Below are 26,168 nucleotides of genomic sequence, written 5' to 3' on the forward strand. Positions count from 1 at the left end.
CATGATGGTACCGGGTGTAACTTATTTTAAACATAGTCACACTGAAACATTAACACACCAAAAAAATTGCCAATAGTATCTGCTCTCAGGTTATGATATATTTGTGTTTCTTATAAAATACAGAAAAGAACCTTGCTGTAACTGGTGGTTTTAATTATTTCATGCTTTGCCACTCTAGTTTCTATTTCATACTTCAAGTCAAATTCATTTTCTATAGTTCCAAACCTCTTGTATTTAAATCTTGTCTTGCTATGTTTAGAAATTTAATCCCCGTTCCAAATGCAGACGCTGTTGGTTGTCCCCCTTATTCCTTGAGGCAAGGTTGTAAGCGTGGCTTTATTCCAGCAGCAAGGGGATGCATCTTGATGATTTTTAGCCAATTATAGGTCATTTCATTGCCCTTTAAAGTGAATAGGTTAAGTCTTGACATTTAATGCAATTGTGGCTAAAGAGACATGAGGGGAAGTCCGTTGAATGATTCTTGTAAAGCTTTTTTCATTGGTAAATATTTATGCTGGATGAACTGTTTTTCTTTTCTTGAATCCCTCAATATTTCTGTGACTATTGTGATGTATGCAACTTCCATAGTCATCTTGGAATGATGAGAAACAAACCTAAGGAGCACGAAAGAAAACAGATGCAATGCTGAAAGATGGAAAAACCTGCATTCCTAGTCATGTTTTTGAGTTACTGAGTTAATAAACTCCAAAGATGATCTGTAATCCTTACATGGGTTGATAATAATACTAGATGTGCAATTTGTTGGTATTTATGAGCTATCAAACTTTGAGAAGAGGCCAGATCCTTTTTATTCTTCTTACTTTTTTTCCACAGAAGCACTTGTCAGAGATTGCAAGGCCAGTAGATAAGTGAGGAAGAGGCTCATTGAACTGAAGGATGTTGAAAAAGTATTTTATAATTACGATATGATTATCAGCAACCTTTTTCTGTTTCACTTATGCTGAATTTCTAATGCATGCATTCCTATTAGATGTGGTCTAATTATTTGGCCTTTATCATTCTCATGAGTATGAAAACGTCTAGTAGACAAACATAGTGATAAAGTTTTCTGCTGACCTCAAAGTCGACAATGCAGTGCTTGAGGCTGCTAACCACATCAAGTCAGCTATATCTGCTTTGGCAGAGGAGGTTTTTGCAAGAGGCAAAGCTGAAGAGTTGGTTTATATAAACCTTTGTGGCAGAATCCTACATTCAGACTTAAGTTACCTTGAAGAGAATAAACAAGAATGATACGTATAAGGTGCATTGACTCACAGAAACTGGCTCACAGAAATTGATAAACTGATTTTCTAAATTTGGCAATAATGTCAGTAAGTGACGAATGTGAAATTAATACCAATAGCTAAAAAAAAAGCAATAGCTAAATAAACGATTGAAAACATTACAAGATGTACTTTGTCCTTTGGCATGAAACATTTCAGCCAATCTTCTTGTTCTCTTCCAGGATTGTCTTTAGGATCTAACTTCTGAGAAAAATTCGAGAACCCAAGGTCTGTATCTCCCTTTTCTCTTTGAAACCACATCTATTTTGTTGCTAATTCTGTCAAATACTGGAATTTGCTGACACACTGGAAAATAGGATAAAAATGCAAAAGCATTTCAGTAGGATTCAGAAGACTTGGGTTCTGGCCTCCGGGTCATCACTGACTAGCTTTGTAATCATAAACACTTTAGGTAAGTTTGCTTTATCCATTGTGGAAATGATTTAATCAAAGCCAATTGAACTGATTCTTTGGATAAGCCATAGTATCCATACTCTGAAAGTCATGAATCACTGAGAGTTGACTATAAACTCAATTTTGTCTTTGTTATCATATTATACATACCTAATATGACTTGCTCACCATGGATTGTGATGGTCCTTGCCCTTTAACTAATAATACACATGCATAGCCAGTTAAGATAGGGTCTGAATCCCTGGGGTCAAGTGAAGCTCTTGGCCCCACATGGACACAAAGCAATGTACTTGTTATCCCTACACTCCCACCAGCTGTGCTTATTGACCTTGTTGCATATCAACTTGTTATGAATACCCATGCCGGAAACTGTGGAGATAGGTGCAAGATACTGAAAAAATAAGCAAATGTTATTAATCTAATGATGTAGAACCATAGAGCTGATTACCTGCAAGCATGTCATTTCTTAGTTAAATACTGACTTTAAAGGTGGCATCAGTTCCAAGCTGCTCCTCTGCTTCCTCATAGGTGATTTATAACCAGTTGTCAAGTGATAATTTGATGAGATTAAATTATATTTTTTAGAGAAATAAGTCTCTAAATAATTGCCACGCTTGAGAAATTTTATGTCACACAAATGTTCTGGATACCTCACATCAAAGTCAAACCTGCATGTGCTGGGTTTTTATTATTTATTGACAAAGCTCCTGTGGGTCCTCCTCAGACAGCTCATTTACTAGGGTCTTAATGTCAAGATCAGACCAGTACAGTAGGATTTTTGTCTTTAAGGACAATGCAAACCTATGAAGAGAGACTTGGAAGACCAGAGAGGATGAAGCAGAATGAAAGGGAGAACAAATAAAACTATTGAGAAAAATTTTTCCTGCAGAAAGATATAGGGAGGAATTTTCTTTTTAAGAGTTAGCAGATAATTGTCTTACATTTATTTATTTATTTTTATTTGCCATGGTCCTGCTACATGGTTTACAAGGTCAGATAAGTTCAAGTGTTGAATCCAAGTATCTCTAGGTCAAGGAAACATGAAAATGTTCAACTTTTTGTGTCATAATGCAGGGCTTTTGGTTGATAATGTTCTAAATCTGTGTCTGAGGCTCTATTCTTGGATGTTCAGTAATTGCTTAAAAATGCTGTAGAGATGAAGTGAGGTAATGGATATGGAGAGAGGAAATTGTTTTCATTAGTGTTGTTTAAGCGAATTAGTGTGTGACAATTTGGCCGGACAGAGCTTTAGAGCTTCATAGAGAGGGTGTTCTCAGAAGTATTTTTCTTTGTGTTTTTTTGTTTTTTTTTTGAGACTTAGTCTTGCTCTTTCATGCAGGCTGGAGTGCAGTGGCATGATCTTGGCTCACTGCAGCCTCCGCCTCCCGGGTTACAGTGATTCTGCTGCCTCAGTCTCCTGGGTAGCTGGGATTACAGGCATGCGCCACCACACCTGGCTAATTTTTGTATTTTGAGTAGAGATGGGGTTTCACCATGTTGGCCAGGCTGGTCTGGAACTCCTGACCTCAAGCAATCTGCCCACCTCAGCCTCCCAAAGTGTTGGGATTACAGGCATGAGCTACTGCACCCAGCTCAGAGGTGTCTTTATTGAGCCATAGAATGACAAAATAAGAATGGATCCTCCCATGATTCTGATCTTTTATTCTCCATTTATAGACAGGAACATTGAGGATGAAGGTGAGATAATTTAAAACTACTTGAAAAATTAGTGTCAGAGTTACTAGGACACTTAAGAGACAAAATACCAAATGTACAGGTGGTGTGTGGAGTCTGGAGCTGGTCTCTGAGCTAAAAAGTGCTTCTGCCACCCCCTGACTATATGCCTTTGAATAAATTGCCTAGGTTCCCTGGGACTACTCTTCCTCATATATGAGATAGAGGTGCATGGTTTTGTTTTACTTACCGCATAAGGTGATTATGTATGATAATATATGTAAGGATTATAAGTAGATATAAACTAAACATATAGTTGGGCAATACCTAGTAAGTGCTTCGTAAATGTTAACTACTATTAACTATAATTACAGCAACTAGCATTTCATTTCATTGCTCAAATGTTGATGTCAGTAAAGATGATGTAAGATTATAGAGTATGCAGCATCATCTCTGACTGTGGGAAGAATATGAACTGATGAGTCAAGAAATGTTGCTCAAGTAGTTACAGAGCAATGAAAGGAAGTAACATAAGTTGGTTATTTATGATAGGTAATCATCAAGGTTAGGCAAATCTGGGAATTGGGAATAATGCAGCTAGCAGAAATGCAACTGGCCTCTTCCCAGCCTTGAAAGAAAAAGGAGTTAACTAAAGCCCCCAGCCTTGAAAGAAAGAGGAGCTTCAAGAAAGGGGAGTTTTTTTCAAGGCTGGGGGCTTTAGTAAAGAGTCCTAGGAACCACAGGTGATTCAGTATAAACTTTGGAGGGAGGGTATCACAAAAAAATCCAAACAAAAATGGAAGCATCACAGGAAAGAGATACAGGTTTAACAGTCTGCCAGATAGAAGGAAGCTTAGAAGGGGGCAAGTCACATAATGGTATTTTTGTTTCCATTATTTCTCTTCTCTCCCTTTCCTCTAACCTCAGAGGAAGGGATAAGAATTAGTAACTGGTATGAGGGATAAAAATGAAGGAGAAAGAACGATGTTAGCTGCAATCCCTTTCTTAAAGGCAGATGCCTTGTCTTTAATAAGGATTAGCTTGGAAAGAGTATAATGATGTCTTGCTTTTGATTAAAGTAGGTAATTAGGCTGGAGAATTTTATCTACTAAACTCAGAGTGTTTGTGACTCAAACTCATGATAGATTTTTCTATTATTGTAAATTGTCTAGAGGAATCATGGGAGGGAAGAGCTAACTAAATTTTTATTCAATGATAAAGGGAAAACTAGAATTACTGAATACCTTTAAATGTACAGTGGGAGATAAAAATAAAGTAACTTTATGATTTTCTTCATGAGTTTTCTCTCTTCAAGGAATCATTTAACATATTTGACCAAATTTGCAGTCAGCCACCAAATTATTCCAGCTAATTTTGTCACCTGAAGTCTTCATGGTAAAACAGCCTATCATTCTCTTATTTTCAGAATGATAGAAGGAAAGCATATCTACATATTTAGACCTACATACGTAGGTCTACATCTGCATACAAAGCATAATTCTCTAGACCTTTCTGCACTCACTTACGCAGCAGTCTTTTCTGTGATGTACATTATTCTTGTACTTGGGGTAAAAGAAATAGCCCAGAGGGAGTGTCTATTTCAGCTGGTCATCCAATATAGCAATAAGACAGAAATTTCTAACAGTTGAAAGAAAAATGAACCAGAGTGAACTTTTGGAGTTACAAAGACCTTAGTGAACTTGATTTTCCTCTAAAACAATAAAAATATGGTCCAAACAACTAAAAACAAACATTACAGAAATGTGTCAATAACCAACGCCACAGAACAGACTGAAAATCATGTATCCAAGGGAAACCACCAAAGATCAGTAAAACAGTAGAGTCTGTAAAATTGTAACAGTGAGTTCTTTTCTTCCCTCCTTCATACTCAGTTCAGCAGTGTGGTTACCATACATTGACAGCCATGCAGAAAAGGGGACGATCTGATTGCTTTTGGAGTTTGGTTAAAAGCATGGTTGTCGAGGAGTGGTAGCTATTTGACCCAGAACTTAGCTTTGGAGTGTGGAACAGGAAGCCTACTCTAGGAAATTACTTAAACAATAGCAAACTGCTGGCAACATTTCAGCTGCCCAAGGTTATGATTTCAGTTGGGTAAACAAGAAACAAGAGCCTGTTTGGGTAATTTAAAAGAAAATCCTGGAGAACTGGACAACCATAGGGAACTTGAGACAGCTCCAACGTATTCCTTGAAATGTAAAAGACTGCACACGAGCAAAGCTGAGCAAATACCCGAAAAGACCCGGGAGAGGAAAAGGCACTCACGACTTACTGCCCATTCGCAAGTAAGAAATAAGAGCTAAGGATTCCTTGTAAATTGTCTAAAGTTTGAAGGATTACCTTCTCACACAGGTCCCTTTGGCAAGAGTGAAAGATTGAAAGGCAAGGCATTTAGGGACCTCTTTAAGACCAATCAGTTGGTAACCACTAAATTTTACTAAACCAGATGTGACCCTAGGAGGCCAGGCTTAAAAATAAAAGCAAAAACTTAACAAGAAGCTAGCAGAGGTCACATACCTCAGGGAATACAGAATCTAGAAAAGTTACTACACAAATAATTGGCAACCACAAAAACAATAGCAAAAGCCACAAAACTTTGGGATGGGATGTGTCGAGGACGCATTGTAACAAATGTTACAATGTTACAATGTTAAATGTTACAATGTTAAATGTTACAATGTTACAATGTTAACAACAAATGTTACAATGCGTTGTTAAAAATCTAATTTTCAACGATAAATTAAGTCCTTGTCTAGTAAGTTCCTGAGGAAGCTTGGACATTGGATTTACTAGACCCAGACTTTAAATGAGCTATGTTAAATATGCTCAAACTACCAGAAACTATGTTTAGATAATTTTTTTAAAGTATGACAATACTTCTCACCAAATAGAGAATATCATTAAAGAGATAGATAGACATTATAAAAAGGAGGGTAAATAGAAATTCTGGAGTTGAAAATACAGTAACAGAAAAGAAAGTTAATAGGAGATTTGAGCTGGCAGAAGAAAGAAGTAGACTTAAAGATTGAAAAGTCATTAAAGATTATCCAGTCTGAGAAACAAAAAGAATAAAGGAAAATGAGCAGAGTCTGAGAGACCTGTGTGATACCATAAATATACACATAATGGAAATTTCAGGAGGATAAGAAAGAGAAAGGGCAGGAAAAAAGTGAAGTAATGCCTCCCAATTTTTCAAACTTGATGAAAAATGTTAATTTACATATTTGAAAATTTCAGTAAACTCCAGTTAGAATAAAGGGAAAGATATCCCCACATAGACACATAATAGCTAAATTGATGAGGTCAGAGACAGAAATAGGATATTGAAAGCAGCAAGAGAAAAATGACATACCATGTGCTAGGCATTTTTAGTGAGTTTAATAACTGACTTCTCATAAGAAAAAATAGAAGATAAGGAAAATCTGATAAAATCTTACTGTTGAAACCAAAAGATTGTCAACTAAGACTCCTGTATCCAGATAAGCTATTCTTGAAACATGAAGAAAAATTAATTTTCAGGAAAATAGAGAATTTACTGCTAGCAGGTCTTCCCTATAAGAGTTTCTAAAGTATGTCCTTTTTGATACAATGGACAATAACTCAAACTCGTATAGAGAAATAGCACTATTTGAGGGTAAATGGAAGTCATTATGAAAGACAGCATAAATATTTGTAACTATTGTGTTTTAAAAGACAATTGCATAATGCAATAATTACGAAAGTATTTGTTATACACTCAACAACGTATAAGGACGTAGTTTGTATCCCAATACTAGCACAAAGGAGGGAGAAGAGAATTAAGGTATAGTAGAGCAAAGTTTTAAAACACGATTCAAATTAAGTTGGAAGTTATTCACTAGGTTGTTAAAATTAAGTTGTTAATAGTAATCCCCCAAACAACTGAAAAAATAATTTTTAAAAGCAGATAGTAAAAAAATTGACAAGAGAATTGAAATGGTACAATAGAAAATATTCATTAAACCCACAAAGACAAGTTAAGAAATAGAGAAACAGAAAAGACACAGCCTATAAAAATAAAATGGGAAACATAAATCTTTATCAGTAATTATGTAAATTGACTAAACACACCAATTAAAAATAGATTATCAGAATGAAAATACAGAACATTATGATCCAACTATATACTGCCTACAGGCAATATACTTAAGAGTCAAAAGTTACAGCTCAGAAAAAGACATAAAAAGATTAAAGTCTTAAAAAGCAGGGAAAAAGATACACCGTACAAACAGTACCCATAATAATTCCAGTGGTTATACTAACAGAAATCAACACGGAGCTTAAAAGTAGTATTAGAGACAAAAAGGACATTTTAGGAAAAGAATTAGTCCTTCAGAAAGATGTTATGATTATAAACAAAGGCACCTTTAAAAAGTTCCCAAAATACAGGAAGCAAAAATTGACAGAATTGAAGGGAGACATGGATAATTTCAGCAATAATATTGGGAGAATTTAATACACGATATTCAATAATGAGTAGATTAACTAGACAGGTCAACATTGAAATAAAAGATTTGAACAAATAGACTTAATAGACATCTGTAGAACAGTTGTCTCTAAATAATACAAAGTATGTTTTCCAACCATAATAGAATTAAATAGACATCAATAAAAAATTTGAGAAATTCACAAATAGGCAGAAGTTCAGTTACTCTTCTAAATAGCCAATGGGTCAAAGAAGAAATTGCAATGGAAATGCGAGTACACTTTAAGACATGAAAACAAAACATGACGTACCAACATAAATGGAGTGCAGCTAAGGCAGTGTTCAGAGGGAAATACATAATTGCAAACAAATGAAGGGGTAAAATTCGTAATTTTGGCATCAATTTAAGTTAAAGGCACTTGAAAAACAGCAGGAGCATAAAGATCTTTCTGACCTTTGAGCTATTTCTTGAAAGCAGAAGACAAAATTCCTATGTGAAACACACCCTGAATATTAGAAAAGTAACATCTTTATTCTCAAGATAGGAAGTCAATATTGAGAGAATTCTGTATAGACCTGGTTAAAATAACTTTTATCTTTTCAGCATTAGTTGCTTGTTCACAACTAACTACTCTTTATTCAATCCAGTACATAAGTAGCTGACCATAATTGCTCCTTTGGGTATTCATTTCTTTATGAGGGTTCTCATACCATGTAAAACTTGAATTATGCTTTTCTCCTATTTATCTTATTTAATTCTTGGATCCAGTCAGGACCCTAAGAGGATAGAAATGGAATTTTTTCATCACTACACAAATATATTTTTTAAAAAATCTCTAGATAATCCATCTTAAGATATTTGGGAAAGTAGAACAACAGAAACTAACCCAGAGCAAGCAGAAAGAGTAAAAACAGAGCAGAAATAAATTAATTGGAGAATAGAAAAGCAATAGAGAAATTCAACAAAATTAAAAGTTGGCTGTTTTGTAAAGACCTACAAAATTGACAAACCTTTAACTAGACTGAACAAGAGAAAAGAACTCAAGATTTTTATTAAATGAGAAATGAAAGAAGACATCAGTAAAGATTTTGCAAAAATAAAAAATTAAAAAGCAGTACTGTGAACTGTATGCCAATAAATTAAATACTTTAGATGAAAAAGTAAATTCCTAGAAAGACACAAACTACTGAAACTGACTCAAGAATAAATAAAAGAACTAAGTAGACCTATAAAAAGCACAAGTTTGAGTTAATGATTAAAAACACTTCTAGCAAAGAGACGCTCAGAGCCAGCTGTCTTCACTTGTGAGTTGTAACAAATGTTCAAAGAATTAATACCAATTCTTCACAAACCCTTCCAAAAAATAAGAGGAGGTAACACTTCCCAACTCATGCTATGAATTCAGCATTACCTTTTTACCAAAAACAGAAAAAGCCATATGAAAACTATTTACCAATATCCTTTATGAATGTAGATGCAAATATCCTCAACAAAATAAGTAAACAAAATCTAGCAACATTTATAAATGATCATATACCATGACTAATGGAAATTCATTTTAATACAAGGTGAAACATCTAAAAATCAATAAATATATACCAAAGTAGTAGAATAAAGGACAAAAAAACCCTACATTTATTTTAATAGATGCAGAAAAAACATTCAACAAAATCCAATACTCCTTCATGATAAAAACAATACTAGGAATAGAAGGAAACTTCTTCAACTCAATAAGTAACATCTGTGAAAACCCCACAGCTAGTACCATTCTTAATAGCAAAAGAAAAAATGCCTTTCTCCTAAGATCAGAAACAATAAAAGAATGCTGCTCCTGCTATTTCTTTTAAACATTGTGCTGGAGGTTCTAGCCAGGGCAATTTGGCAAGAAAAAGATGTAAAATACATTCAAATTGGAAAGGAAAAAGTACAACTGTATTTGTAGATGATTTTATATAAAGTTTTGTATAGAAATAATTATAAAAAAACTGAACAATTTAAACTGATAAACAAGTTCAATGTAGCAAGATACAAACTCAATATATAAAAATCAATTTATTTTAATTCACTGGCAAAAAAAAATTTTAAAACAAAATTAAAACACTTCTGTTTATAAAGCATCAAAAAGAAGAAAGTGCTTAGGAATAAATTTCTTTAAACAAAAAATAAATTTCCCTAAAAAATAAGATGTGTAAAATGAAAACTACAAACATGGTCGAAAGTAACATCTGAATAAATAGAAGGACATCTGTGTTCATGGATTTGAAGATTTAACATTGTTAAGGTGGCATTGCTTCCCATTTTAATATACAGATTCAACATAACCCTGTCAAAATCCCACTTTGCCCCCAGACATTGATAAGCTGATCCAAAAATTTATATGGTAATAAAATGCACCTAGAATAGTCGAAACAATCTCGAAAAAGAACACGAAGTTGGAAAACTTACACTCTGCTGTTTTAAAACATACTGTAGTTGACCCTCTTGTACCCTTGTGTTCTGCATGTACGGATTCAACCAACCACAAATAAAAAATAATTGAAAAAATAATACAACAAGTAAACACAAAACAATAAAATGTAGCAACTAGTTACATAGCATTTACATTTTGTTAGGTACAATGGGGAAGCAAGAATAAAACGTATGGCTGTTATGAGGCTTCTTTTTGGATTGTTGAAAATGTCCTACAGTTATAATGTGGTCATGATTGTATAATTCTGTAAATTCAATAAAAATTATGAAACTGTACAGTTTAAGTGGGTGGATTTTATGGTATGTGCAATATATCTCAAAGCTGTAAAAAGTGACCTAGAATCCCAATTCCAACTGAAAACTCTTTTCAAGCCTATGCTCAATTTTTGAGACTTTAAAAGACTTACCCAGTGTTAACTATGTGGGCTGTGGCAGATTTAAGGATGGAAACTAAATCTAACCCTGGAATTTGGGTTTTTAACCTTTCCTAGATCTTCACCAGACAATAGAGCTTACTTGACTGGTAAAGCCATCTTATTCAGAGGTGTGAAGCCCTGGGTTGTTGAGAAGTAGCCATTACTATCAAATAGTAAGCTAAGATATAGTTGATGTAATTATAATCAGGTCTGCTTAAGAAAAGATTATAGATATTCTTTTCCTCTACTGATATGATTTAGATTGTTTCTTTTTTTTTTTCACATTGATAGCAAAAGTTTGATGCAAAAACTAAAATATCCTGTAAAAAACATTCTCTAACCAGGTTAAGGTTTGTTGAGGGTGTGTGTGTAAGGTGTAAGCGTAGGTTTACATGTATTTTTTAAATCCTTATACATTCAGTTGAGTGTTACGTATTTAGAAAAACATCAGTGGATCCTCTTGCTTGTCCAAGCGAGACCACTTGTACAGGCTTAGCATTTGATGTTCTCTAGTACAGCATCACCCACTTCATCCATATCTCCCATGACGACTCTTCCTATAGCACATGTTGTAGCTACATTGCCTGCAGATGGGTTGTCACATCTTCAGCTCTGAAGACCAGAAGGGAACCTTGGGAAATACTTCCTGGAGGATAAGATCATAGCGAAGGAGATAGAGAAGTAGCCTTCCATCCCTGTAAAGTCACAAAAAAAGTGCTGAGTAAGTACTTCTTACTCAGAAGTGCTGAGCACAGTAAATACTTCTAACTTACTATTGCAGTGAATTAGAAGTGCTTACTGTGTGCCTACCATATCCTCATCTTGGCAGCATAAAAGAAAAATAACAGCAAAACAAGGTTAGGCAAGTAATTTCTTGTGGAAAAATAATGTAATTTGGAGGTTAATGGGTGACTTTCAGGAAAGTCATTCCAGTAGAAATAGCCAGATTGGAATGGGTGGTGAGCATTGGAGACAATGAATGTATGAATTTGACTGTGAAAGGAAATGGACTTTGAAACTGTCAGATGGACAAAATATTCAGTGAAGAACTTAGAAACATACAGTGTATTTAAGCAAAATAAAAGGAAAGAATAAATTAAAAATAGGAATTCAGATACCAGTTACAGCCTGTTTGGAGGCTATGTTAACAAGGCCGTGGTCAAGGGGTTTGGTTGTCATCCAGGCCAGTTTGTCCTTCATAATGAAGCCTTTGATTTTGGTCACAGCTGGCCCTCTGACCCTGGGCAGCCATTTAATAATTGCATAGTTTTTGACACATGGGAAGTAAGGCAAGAGCTGTGAATGTTCAGATGCAGAATCTTTTCAATCTACGAAAAGGAAACTTAGACCCACACCCTGCAGGACAAGTAAGAGTGACATGCGGTAGAAATCCCACGGGACTTGGATTTAGAAACCTCGATTGCATGTTTTCTTTCTGTCACTGTTCCCTTAATACTATCAGGACCAAAGATTCCATATTCTGCTTGCTGAATATAGCTGAAAGTAGTATAAACATCCTCACTAAGACAGTTTACCCTGTCTGTTAATAAAAAGAAATTTACTGCGTCATAGCATGGCAGGAAAGAGACAGTGAGCCTGGTTCAATCATTTGTTTATTCACTTAACAAATGTTTATTCAGTGTCTATTATGAGGTACTAAACTAGGTAAGGGGGGTCAATTGTTGAGAAGATAAAGTCCCAGGAAAAAACAGAGAAAACAAGTAGACAATAAATAAACAGGGCTTTTAAGGACTGTGATTAAGTATATAATAAATTTGAATAGCTAAGAGTGGCCTCTGTAGAGGGAGTGGCCATGAAAAATGTCTCTCTCTTGGTTTGAGTTCGTCCAGGAAGAGACTCTGCGCTAAGAATTTAGGCACAAGAGGTTTGTTTGGAAGGTAATCCCAGGAATCCCCAGAAGATCAGAGAGTGAAATGAGGGAAGGAGCCCATCAAAGTGTTTCATTGACCCTGAAATTACTTAGGCACCTGCAGCTGACTACCCCTGGGGAACTCTTGGAGATGGTGTTGAACATGGACCTCTGTCTGAGTTATCCCACTTGAGATTGGTGGGAGCTGGGCTATTGATAAAGCAATCATGGTCAGTTATTGGTTGAAAGTTACTGTGAGAGGAGGGCATTTCTTGGCATTTCCTGCCTGCTGAACATGTGGCCAAGGGGGATCCAGCAGCCAGAGAAAAGCTGTCAGCTTCAAAAACAAAATGCAAGTGTCAGCAATAGGAAGTCCAGTCTTCACGGTAAGAGGGAATGATGGGAGTCCACCCTAGCTTCTTAATGACACTTGCATAGAGATAGAAAGGATGGAAATGATGCCACCACATGAAGAGCTAGAAGCAGTGCATTTCTGGAAACAGGAACTGCAAGAAGAAAGGTCAAGAAGTAGGAAGAATGAATGTGTTTGAAACTAAAAAACAGGCCAGCTAAGTACTGGGGTTAGCAGAAAGTTGAATGTGATCAAACAGGTAGAAGGGTCTCGATCAGATGTGGCCTTAAAGAACAGAGAAATGGGATAGAAGTCATTCCAAGGGCAAAGGGCCTATGTAAAGAATTTTAGGCAAGGAGAATGATGTGGCCTGTCTTACTGGCTCCTAGGGACTAAAAGTCAGAAAGGGGCAAGAGTGAGTGAAGGTGGTGACAGTGAGGGTAAAAATAAATGAATGGGTTTGACATTTGAAAAAAAAATCGGCTGGGTGCAGTGGCTCACGCTTGTAATCTCAGCACTTTGGGAGGCCGAGGCAGGCAGATCACTTGACATCTAGAGTTCAAGACCAGCCTGGACAACATGGTGAAACCCTGTCTCTGCCAAAAATAACAGAAATTAGCCAGCTGTGGTGGTGTGTACCTGTGGTTCCAGCTACTTGGGAGGCTGAGGTGGAAGAATCACTTGAATCTGGGAGACAGAGGTTTCACTTAGCTGAGATTGTGCCACTGTACTCCAGCCTGGGTGACAGAGTGAGACCCTGCCTCAAAAGAAAAAAAATCTTGGAAAACCATGGGACATGATTGGATAAGAGGGCAAAAGAAATGAAGGACATAGGGTTGACTTAGGCATTTGGTTTGAGCAAACAGGCAGATGGTGGTTTCCTTTCTTGAGGTAGGGAAGACTGGAGCGGGAAGAGTTTGGGGTGGGCAAAAAATAGATTTGTTGTGATGTCTATTAAACATCCAGCTGGAGGTGTTAAGTGGGCAGATGAGTCCAGAGAAAGGGAGAAATGAATTTGAATTATGAATTTGGGAGTCACCAACATATAATTGACCTTTAAATTATGAGGTTAGATTAGCTCACCTAGGAAGACAGTAATAGATTAAAAAGAGGGATTTGTGCACTAGTACTCAGGAACCATCAGCATTTGATGGTCAGCTGGAGAAGGAGAAACTGGCAAAAGAAACTGAAAAAGGAAAATCTGTTAAAGAAAAACAGGAGAACGTGTTGTCATGAACACTATTAGTCAATGCATTTTGGAGGCAAATTATGACTCACAAAACAGCTGACTTATGCAAAAAAATGAATTCATTGAACTGCACAATTGAAAAATTCAAGATTATCGAGCTTTAGGCATGGTTATATCTAAGAGCTCAAATGACATAATTTATAATTTTGGGGCTCCATTTTTTCCCCACTTTCTCCTTTATACTTATGCCAACTCTTTAAACATGGTCACAGTAGATTCTTCTGACTACAAATTCCATTGTCAAGAAAACTTCTCTTTCTTAACACACACCCCTAATCAATGACTGTGGTCAGGAAATGTGAGAGAAACAACATAGCACCATGATTAAGGGTATGGGATTCAACTATTCAGCTCCATCATTCATTAGCTGAGTGAATATGGACTAGTCAAGGATTCTGTGGTTCTCTTTCATCATTGCTAAAATGTGGCTAATACTAGTACCTACCTCATAAAATTATTATGAATATTAAATGTTGTGTCCGAAATGTTTAGGACAGTGCCTTGGACATAGCACTTTGTGCTATTACTATTTAATTGAACAGATCTGGAGTAGAAGGTCACTCCTGGCCTTCTGAAATGATGTGACCTCCTGAAATGATATGACCAAGAGAAGGAAAACTGTACAAAATTAGACTATTGTCAACAGAAGGGAGAGTGGGTCTTGGTGAATGAAATTCAAGACATTCGCTGCAGAAGCAGGAAACAGAATGTTCCACGAGGCAGGACAGAGTGGAGTGAGTCAGATTCTGTGATGATGCAAGTGAAATGAGAACAGAGTAGAGTCTGTTTGACCTGGAAACAGGAGGTCACTGACAACAGAAGCTGAATGAGAAGTGAGGATGCAGAGAGAATTAGCAGAGACGACTCTTGAAATTTTTCTGTGATCTTGGACATAAAGGTGAAAACAATGAACACTGGAGACTCCAACAGGGGAATGGAGGGGAGGGGCAAGAGCTGAAAAAGTGCCTGTTGGGTACCAAGTTCACCATTTGGGTGATGGGATCAATAGAAGCTCAAACTTGAGCATCACTTAATACACCTATGTAAAAAAACCTGCACATGTATGCCCTGAATAGATTTTTAAAAAAAGTTTTTTCTGCAGTTAGAGGTATTGAACAATTGAGCAGACACTGGTAGGAGATGTGAGAGTTAATGTTTTGTTTTCTTTTATTTGTTAATGAGAATATGTATGTCAAGAGAATGGCCCAATAGAGATAGAGAAACTGGTGACATAGGGTATGGAGAAAGGAAAAATGACGAGGCTAGGTCTTGGAGAATGCAAAAGGGGATGAGACCCAGATCTTAGGCAGAAGAAATGGCATGCAGTGAGAGCAGAACATTTCCTCCACTGGAATAATGAAGAAGGCAGAGAAGATGAAGATGGATGCAGGCAGTTATATAATTTTGTTGAGATGAATATGAGGCAGTTCTCCTTCACTGCCTTCTTGTACAGTGGTGTAAAAAGTGAGCTCATTATCTGATAATGTATATCTGAGTCTATATTGCTGAGGGATGCTGGAAGGTTTGAAAAGAGAGGTTTTCATAGAATCTTAGCAGGGCTGTGTAGGATTGTAGGATGTCGTGGGATAGTCCTTTCTCTGCTCATGAGTGAGCATTGCTGAGGCTGGGGGCTCATTTAAGGATTGACCACCCACTAAGGTGGAGTCCTGGTGTGCATCAGGCAATCTCATTATGTGTGAGATAAGCTATAAATTTTTGTGATCTTACACTTCGGATTTCTGAATTTTATTTTAATCACTCAAGTGACATGTAGATATTCTGAATTACTGGCCTACCTCCAAGAAGCCTTGCAGTGATATTGATAGTTCAGCACTGTCACCTTTCCACCACCTGCATCAAGTACAGTGGCATAGACTTTTCCTTAACTCTGCCAGATGCTCAGGCTTACTCTCCCCTGTAGACTTTTGAATCTTTGGATATTCTGAAAGGTGGTTGTTTTCTTTATTTGGTCAGGGCATAAACAGTGTCTGGGCTCACTTGGTTCTGGATTTTTGTGGAAGGAAAACCCTCATCAGATTCTGATGGGAAGGGCGAGGGTAGCTCCTGGGCAGAGAAGATGGATAGTTTTCATTCTCACAATGGCTGAGATGTTTGAGACAGGTGCCTCATTGTCCAGGTTATGAGACCATGCCCTGAGGTCCCTCAAGATGTCCATTTGCACAATGACTTCTTGTTTCTATATATAAAATATGATCAGATTTGAACCTCTTCATTACCCCTAAATTTTTCTCTCATACTTTTTCTTCCTGTATAACTTTGGAAGAATCTTTTTCTATCTTCTGGATAAAAATCCCTCATTCTCCTAAATTTCATGTTTTATCTCAGAAGTATGCCACTAGATAGTGGTTTCTAAGGGCTTTATCATTTAGTAAAAGTGTCTAAGCATGCACCTGTAGTGTATGCATAATTTTATAATTAAATTTGTATTCATGTCTGCATATATTTGTATATATGCAAATAATCATATATTTGCATATGTGCCTATTTATATATGTAGTTGTGTATATGCATAATTCATACATAATATACATGTACTACGCTATTGATAGTTTAGATTCTTCATAAAACATACAGAAATATAAATTTAAAGTATAAAATAAAGATGAGATGAAAAAAGTAAAATTTATTTAAATACATTTAATTAACAGCAATAGAGATCTTTTTGCTCTCACTAAAATACCAGTAATGATATTTATCAACAATAACATGTTTAGTGAGAGTAAGGTGAAAAAAGACTGTTGTTGGAATGAAATGGAGGCTTTTGAGGCCCGGAAGTATTTTTCAATAACCCCAATTCCCCCCCATCCAGCCTTTTTTCTTTTTAAACTTGAATGGGCCCAGGCTAGTACTAGAACGTGTGCAACTTGACCTTGGCCAGACTTCACCTTGAAGCCATAATCAATAACTTCTAAAACTGCTGAGGATAGTGGGAAAAAGCAGAAGACTGGTAATTGGGTGTGAGAGGTCCAACTTCAAGTTTGCCATCTTACTTGGTCTGCCTGTACCTTTACTACTTTACCATTTTCTCATTGCTCAAAGTTAATTATTTCATGAGGTAAGAGAGTCTCCTATGAGACTTTTCAGGTAAAATATGTTGCTTTCCATGTTCCCACCCTTTTATTGAGGTTATAATGACAAAGTTTATGGAAGGATGAAAAGGATAAAAGAAGCTTTATGATTCTTCTTTTCATCCCCCTCCTCCACCCTTTTTTTGTTTTTTAAAAGAAGGCAGTATCAAACCATTGATAGAATGGGATTAAGGTAATTGGTGACTGCCTTTTTCCTCTTTCAGATCATTAATCATGCTGCAGTAGGGCGATGTGGGAATGCTCCAGGCTGTGAAACCGATCTTTACCCACATTCTGTCTCCATCTGTAGTTAATGGGACACTATTGAGGAATGGCTATGAGTAAAGAACCTTTTTTTTTTTTAAACAATGAGCAAGCTTAGTGAGTGCCATCTCCTTCAAGGGAGACCCCTTCAAAAGCAGTGCATTTATTGGAACAATAATGTCATTGCTCAAAATAGTTTCTGTAAGTTCTATTTTTCAATTGCTCTTAGAATTCTTCATAGCTACCCAGTGAAAATCAGTGCTCATGTATTAAAAGTCAACCCTAATTTTTAAAAAATCAGAATTGCTAAGCCCGATCGCGTACATTATTCAGAAAACTCAACTTTGGATGAATTCAGGCTGTTTCTGAAACTCCTGAGGATTTTCTCGAACGACAAGTTGTTAACAAAATTCCACATGGGATAGCTAAGCAGAGTGGCTTGGACATGGGACTTTAGAGTTAGGGGAAAGGGATTAAAGTTCTTTTTAGGGTACTTGACACATATGCAAGCCCTTTCTGGCAATTATTAGGTTCTCCTACAAAGGCTTATGTACTAAATGGTGACAAAAATAAGGTCACATTTACTCATTTTCCTTCCTGTTCCCTCCCCAACTTAGTGCCACTCCCCAGAGACTTCTGTGCTTTTTCTTCTGTCAGTTACGTCACACGCTTTCTGCTGGACTCCGGCCACTGGAGTCACTGAGCCTCCCACCACCCAGAGTCCACAAGTGCCTGGGAGTTGATGATCCTCTGGGTGGCCATATGCAGGGGAATGTGAATCACCAGCTTCTTTTTCTTGATCAAACATGAGTCTTGCTCAGAGAGGACTTGACCTGAAACCATACTCTTCCCTGTCCTGGCTGCCCTTTTTGCCTGGGGTTTCTCCTTAGGACCAGGTCCTTCATGAATCACTTGCACAAAAACCTTTCTCCCAGGATCTGATTCTGCACACACCATCCTCCTAGGATCTACGTTTTAATTTAAATCAGCATTGATGTTCAATTATTACCATGTAACTATTCCTGCAGAGACAACCCATGTACTGTTTTTCTTTATTAGATTAAAAGTTTTTTTCTAAGTTTCTTTTAATTCTGTCATACTCCATGAGCATAGCCTCAGTAGTTTTCAAATGCTTTATTTTGTTTGTCACCCTATTTGAACTTCTTGTACTGCATTTCCAGGGCCATTCTTGTCCTTAGCCTGAAATTTTTTTAGGCTTTTTCCTATGCACCGCTTTCTGCCTAAAGGTCTTTTCCCCAGATCTTTACTTTTTATTTTTGAGAGTTCAGTTAAATGTAAAATTCCTTAGAGAGGTTTTTCTGACAATTCTAGTTAAGTAGAAGACTTGTACTTAAAACCTCTCCATTACTTCGCTATCTGTACTATTTTTTTTGTTTGATCGTCTTCATAGCACATATCCCAATTTGAAATGATGTCACTTGATTAGCGGGTTTTGTTTTGTTTTTGCCTGTATCAGTGAGTGAGGGTTTGCCTTTGGCTTTTTACCACCCTTTCTCAGATATCTGGGACAATGACTGGAATGAAAAAGGTATGCAAATTGTATTGTTGAATGAATGAATGAACTGAAAGTGTAATGAAAAGTGAAAAGATAAGGCAGGAAACAGCTTCACAATGCCTAAAGATCTGGAACAGAAGGAGCAAACCGAAATGAAAGTAGGCAGTAGTACAGTAGTCCCCCTTATCTGAGGGGAATGCCTTCCGAGACCCCCAGTGGATCCCGAAACTGCAGACGGTACTGATGGAACCCGACTGCTGTCAATCAGAGCACACTTCCGTTCATGTGTCCCACCCGCAAGTTTAATCCCTTTTCTATCGTAACTAAGCACTTAATCATGCACTGTGGCCAAAATTTTTGCAGCTTAAGATGCAACAGCAAAGCTAGCACGAATTTTTTTTCTTGACAATTTCACAGATAGAAGATTCGTTTTTGCTGTACATCTTAGCAACCTCAGCATATGATCTTTTTTCTTACCTTATTAGGTTGAAAAGTTTTTTCACTCCAAGGAGGCACTTCAGGGCTGCCCTTTGGCATATCTGAATTGCCAGCATCAGTTCTCTTGGACTTTGGGGCTGTGATTCGATAAGACAAGGATGACTTGAACACAATCATGGTGATACTGCAACAGTGAATCACTGAGAAGCTACTAAGTGACTAACAGCAGGTAGTGTAGATGGTGTAGATACACCGGTCAAAGGAATGGTTCATGTCCTAGGCAAGGTGGTGAGAGAGTCGTCATGCTACTCAGAATAGCATGTGATTTAAAGCTTATGAATTGTTTGTTTCTGGAATTTCCTACTTAATACTTTTGGACCAAAGTTGACTACTGGCAACTAAAACCGTGGATAGCAAAACTGTGGATAAGGAGGGGCTACTATATTCTAGGGTAATTTATAAAATACGAATCTGCCTAACATTCTTCACTGGCTGCACTTTCTCTTAGGGCAAAGTCCAAACTCCTTAACTCCTTTATGCAGCCCACAAGGTTTCCTACGATGAGGACCCTGTCCACATCTCCTGCCTGAAGACCAACCATTCTCTCCTACTCTCCTTCCTCCAATTATTTTTGTCATTTTTCAGCAACTCGCGTGTCGCCATGATCATTGTTCCTTGGTGGCTTCATGCATACTGTCCCTCGGTCCAGAACACTCTTCCTGTTATTTCTGCCAAGCTCTTTTTCCTGGACTTGCTTCAGGTCTCAAACGTGCTCCTTGAGGGAAGGTTTTGTGATTCCCTAGACTAGCTTGTGCCGTCCCCCTCCCATTCTGTAATAAGCTCTCACACACCAGCATTTCCTTTGTAATCAGTATGTTAGGGTCTATTTTTCTCTCTGAGCTTTGCTCAGTGGCACTATCACAACGAAGGAAGTTGCTCTGTGGCACAAATTCTGCTATTTTTCTCTCAAGTTTCATTAGGTATAGTTTGAAGATAGCCTAGATTAAGGTCATGTGAGATTTTTATTTTTGAAACATCAGATTCTTGAGCCCCACCTCTATTCAGAACTACTGAATCGGAGAGTCTTGGAGTGGAAACATTGAAGCTGCATCTTTAGCTGGCTCTCTAGCTTCTGCTTTGCAAGTTGGAGATCCACTACCCTAGTAATATCTGGTATACTACAATCTATATATACCTTCTTCCATGTGCATCATTAGTCTTTTGTGGTGCCTGCTTATACCAATAAAAATGGAAAAATAAATCCCTTGGCCATAGTACCTAGGTCATAGAGAAGAAGAGACAGAGCCTGGGTCTAAATATGGGTGGAGTGATAGGATTGGATAGGTGAAAGGAGGGTCAGATATACATGATTCTCAATAAAAGATTCAGTGAGGGCTCTTCATTTGCAAGAGACAGGAACCAAACAGGCTTCAGCCAGAGAAGAATTTGTTGGATTGTATAGTTAAAATATTTAGGTGTGTGTTTGTTTTGAGGCATGAATGGATTCAGGGGCTGTGACCCATCAGACTCAGTCACTCTTCTTTCTTGCTCATTATTAAATCCCTATTTCTTATTTGATGCATGCTTTACTCTGTTGATGGTGAAACGGTTACTAGCAGCTTTTTCTTACATAGGTTAGCTCCGTTCAGCTCAGTGATCTTAGCAGATAAAGAATGTCTCTTTTTTTTTTTTTTGAGCTGAAGTCTAGCTGTGTCACCCAGGCTAGAGTATAACGGTGCTATCTTGGCTCACTGCAGCCTCCTCCTCCCAGGTTCAAGAGATTTTCCTGCCTCAGCCTCCCTAGTAGCTGAGACTACAGGCCTGCACCACCACACCTGGCTAATTTTGTATTTTTAGAAGGGATTTCACTGTATTGGTCAAGCTGCTCTTAAATTTACCTCAGGTGATCCACCCACCTCAGCCTCCCAAAGAATGCCTCTTAAGGATTAACTCCAACGAAAGTCCTGAGATTGAGTTTATTTGACCAATGTAGTGGTCTGATCAGTCCTAAGTCAGACATAGGGGCAGTCTAGGGGGTGGAATTAATTGACAACACCTGAAAAATGTACCCGTTCCTTTAATGGTGGAGAGTAGGAGGTAGTAGAGTCAGATCTAACTGATCCATATGGATTGAAGGGAGGCTGGGTTTTCAAAGGGAAAGTGAGAATATACCAAATATCTATGATTGAAAATTCATCCGTTCAACCATTATTTATGATTCCAGATTGTCTCATGCACTAAGTGCAGATCATCTCATACACTAAGCATATAGCAAGAAACAGTGGAAAAAATCACACCCTCAAAGCTTGTGTTCTTTCAGAGCTTACAGTCTTTCAAGGAAGGCAGATAATTTGATTATAATTACAATAAAATTGGGTGAATGTTTCAATAGAATTAACACAGAGGATTATAGAGAGCTCTTATTTAGGCTACAGATTCAAGTAAGGTTACCTGGAAAGAGTGAATTTTGGGCAGACTCCTTTAGATTGATCAGGAGTTAGTCAGAATTGGAGAGCAGGAGGGTTCTAGGCAGAAAAACTGTTCTATAGAAGAGAGATCATAGCATCTCTAAAGGTCTGAAATAAGTGCAGCATGAAGTGCAGAATGATCCTCTCTTTCTCTGTGGTCCGAACGCCTACTAAGTAGCCCTCTTACAGAACCAGCTTTCCCACACAGTTCTGGCTTATGGGTTCTGGTAACACTGTCTCTGCTCTGTGCCCCTGCAGTCCTAGTGGCGCTCGTAACTTCTAGCTGTGGCTAAACGTCTGGGTTGCCTAACTACTTCTCTTTTGGCTTTTCAGTTCTTCCATGACTGTGTAACTTAAATGTCCGCTGTTTGAATTCCTAGAGTGGTTTTCGACTTTTTGTACTGTACTATGGCAAAATGTAAAGCCATGTGCGGTTACCTTGTTTCACTGCTGATTTGGGAACAAAAGCCTTATTAGCCTGGATTCAAGACACAAGAAGAATTTTATCTCTAGTTTGCCTAGTTTTCATTTCTGGTTTTTCAGCATTTCTTAATTGATGGGCTAGAGTTCTTTATATATTGATATCCTGATACTAATTTTTTGTCTATTGTATATGTAACAAATATTTTTCAGGATGTGTTGACTTTCTCCTTTTTCACATTTTTGGATGTCCAGAATTTTAAAATACTTAAAAGTAAAATCATACCTAGTTATTTTCTGTAATTTAATCTAAAAATACACTGAAAGTTATATACTCATATTTTTCTAATAATTTATTTAATGGTTGAATCGTTTATACATCTAGAATGTACTGAATCAGATACCTAGCTGTTGTTCCCCACAACCCTCACCAAAGGGTTAGAATTCTTTATTGTCACTATTTTGTTGATAAGAGCTGATGACTAAGAGTAACAATAACTGTTATTCTACTGTTCATTTAAGTCAAATTTCTTTATCCGAATTCCTTAAGATTTGCATTATAGTGTGTTTTTGTGTTCTTGACATTTAACAATAGCAGAACATTTTATTGAATGGTTTCCGTATCTTTTAAAAACCTGGCCAAAGATACCATGTAGAAATCATGTTAGTAGGTTCTAAGACACACAGGAGATGAGTATTTTCTTAAATTTAATTTAAAATGTTTACTTATCTAATTATATTTACGGCAGATTGACTGGAATGAATTCTCCTCTCAGAATATAAAAACCATGTTGCACAATACAGTATTTAGCCAAAAACGTGCACATATTTAGCTCTATGTTATTTGGCATCTAAAAAGCCCTTCCCTTTAGGAGCTTAAAAACCATGTATTCCTTCTGTTTCCTTAAAGACTTGGTTCAGATTATCCTAATTGTCATGATTGGTCTTCAACCTTCCCCCCCAAATGAAATAAATTTGGAGGACACAAATAACAGTAATGAAGTTCCTTAGGATACCAGTGTCACCACAAAGCTTAGTATGAAAGCTCAGAGGAAAACGTTTTTGTAAATCTAAATAGAAGTTTGTTTAGGCTTGCCCTTTAGATAAGTAATTGAATGTAAAGAAGTCTGGGAATAATTCATGAACTCAGTATCATTCAGGCCCATTTAACAACTTTAAGCCTCCAGAATGCGTTAATTCATTCAATCAAATTAATCAACAAATTTTATGCTAAAAATATCAAGTGCTGAGGATTCAAGAGTGAACAAGATATACATGGTCCCTGTATCCAAGAAACTCCAGTCTGCTGAGAGAAATGCCTGTTATTAATGTGATGGGAGTAATTAGAATTTGTTATTTAACACACATGGGAAGTATATTTTGTCCAGTTTGGGTAGGTCAGGGAATACATCTCTGAAGAAATCTAACTGGAAATCTAAAAAACAACATAATGATGAGTGGGGAAGTGGATATTCTAAGGCAAAGAAACAGCATAAAATAAAGGCCCTAGGAAGAAAGCCCGTGGGGGCAATAAGAGAACTTCAAATACTGATAATGACTTGAAGACAGAGGATGATGGGGCTGAAAAGATGACCATGAAATCCAGTAAGTCAAATTAAATATTTGTCCCTAGGCCAGTAGGGAGGGTGGCAACCATAGGGTAGAACATAATCAGATTTGCTTTTTGTAAGACTCACCTGGCTTCAGCTGATGAATGAATTGAAAAGAGAGGGCAAGAAGGGAGGCAGGAAGACCAGTTAAGAGGCACAAGTGGGGTTGTATCATAACCAAATGAAAAGAAGGGACAGATTCAAGGGGGTTTAAAGAAATAGAATCTCCAGGGCTTGATGACACATTGGAGATGAGGAAAAGGGAAGAGCACAGGCTGACTTTAGGTTTCAGTGCTACAAAAGACCATAGTGTAGTTAACTGATAAGACAACCCCAGAAGAAATAACAGATTTGGGGGAAGAGGTGCTGAGTTCAGTTTTGGGCAAGTTAAATCCAAGGTACCCATGGGATATACGAGATACATAGTAAAGATTAGGGTACTGGACATCAACCTTAAAGACTGAGGTGTGGGGATTTTGGATTCAGCAGTTTATAAATAGAGAATGATATGGAAATTATAGAAATTTTTCATTGTACATCTGACTGTTCACTAAGGTGGGAAGGTACAATAACTGAGCAAATAGAACTAAGCCTTGCCACCATTTGACACATCATGAAGTACAGATAGGGCAGTAGGGTTTGCACCTGAACAATTTCACCTATGAATTTTTAATTTTATTTATTATTTTTTAAAATTTATATTGGGGCGAGGCATGGTGGCTCACGCCTGTAATCCCAGCACTTTAGGAGGCCTAGGAGGGCAGATCACCTGAGGTCAGAGGTTTGAGACCAACCTGGCCAACATGGTAAAAACCATCTCTACTAAAAATATAAAACTTAGCCAGGCATGGTGGCAGGCATCTATAATCCCAGGTACTCAGGAGGCTGAGGCAGGAGAATCATTTGATTCTGGGAGGCAGAGGTTACGGTGAGCTGAGATCTTGCCGCTGTACTCCAGACTGGGAGACAGAACAAGACTCTGTCTCAAAATACAAACTGTATTAGATATTGATGAATTATAATTATATTTATTTATGGGTTAAAAGTGATACCATATGTGTACCAGGTATACATATATTCCGTCACCTCAAATACCTATCATTTTTTTCTTCTTGTCTAACTGAAACACTACACCCTTTGATCAACATCTCCCCATTTCCCTCACTCCCAGCCTCTGTTAACCACCACTCTTTCTACCTTTATATGTTTGATTGCCTTAAAGTCACCAGGTGAGAACTTGCAATATTTGTTTTTCTATGCCTAGCTTATTTCATTTAGCAAAATGTCCTCCAGATTCATCCAGGTTGTTGGAAACGGCATAATTTCCCTATTTCTTTAAGGCTGAATAGTATTCCATGGTATACATACAACATTTTCTTTATCGTTTCTTGTGACTTTTAGGATGGTTCCTTGTCTATGGTGAATCATGCTGTAATGAGCATGGAAGTGCAGACTTCTCTTTGACATAATTATTTCAAATTCTCTGGATACACACAGGGAAGTAGGACTGCTGGATTAAATGGTAATTCTGTTTTTATTTTTATTTTGAGGACAGTTCATACTGTTTTGCATAATCTCTGTGTTAATTTCCATTTCCACCAACAGTGTATAAGGGTTCCCTTTTCTCCACATCCTCACCAACACTTGTTACCTTTCATCTTTTTGATAATAGCCATTTCGACAGACATGATATCTCACTGTGATTTTTAATTTGCATTTTCTTAATGGTAAGAATGTTGAGCATTTTTCCACATATCTGTTGGCCATTTGTATGTCTTGTTTTGAGGTTATATTTTTATTTCTGGCCAGAGTACTCCAAACAACTTTTCTCATGTCTTCGCTCATTTTTTAAAAATTGGGTTATTTATTTTCTTGCTATTGAGTTTCTTATGTATTTTGGATATTAACTTTATCAGATGTATGGCTTACAAATCTCCCATCCCATAGGTTGCCTTTTTACTCTATTGTTTTCCTTGCTTTGTGAATGTTACTGAGTTTGATATAATTCCATTTGTCTAGTTTTGGTTTTGTTGCCTGAACATTTGGGGTCAAATCAAAAAAAAACATTGTCTAACTAATGTTGTATAGTCTTCTCTCTGTTTTCTTCTAGTTTACAGTTTCAGATCTTAGGTTTAAGTCTTTAGTCCATTTTGAGTTGATTTTTGTACATAGG

General features: G+C 37.1%; 1 long non-coding RNA gene across 1 annotated transcript in view; it reads left to right on the plus strand.

Annotated features, from left to right (window-relative positions):
- Positions 1 to 1,465: 1,465 nt before the first annotated feature.
- The window catches only part of LOC105705324 (uncharacterized), a 194,517-nt gene continuing 169,814 nt past the window's right edge, over positions 1,466 to 26,168 (plus strand). The window contains exon 1 of the long non-coding RNA XR_001104644.2: positions 1,466 to 1,511. This is a non-coding gene — a long non-coding RNA (uncharacterized LOC105705324). The remainder of the gene's footprint in view (positions 1,512 to 26,168) is intronic.

This window comes from Aotus nancymaae, unplaced genomic scaffold, assembly GCF_030222135.1.
Source record: "Aotus nancymaae isolate 86718 unplaced genomic scaffold, 86718_ANA_hifiasm-v0.15.2.pri h1tg000079l, whole genome shotgun sequence".
In the NCBI taxonomy this organism is placed as follows: Eukaryota; Metazoa; Chordata; class Mammalia; order Primates; family Aotidae; genus Aotus; species Aotus nancymaae.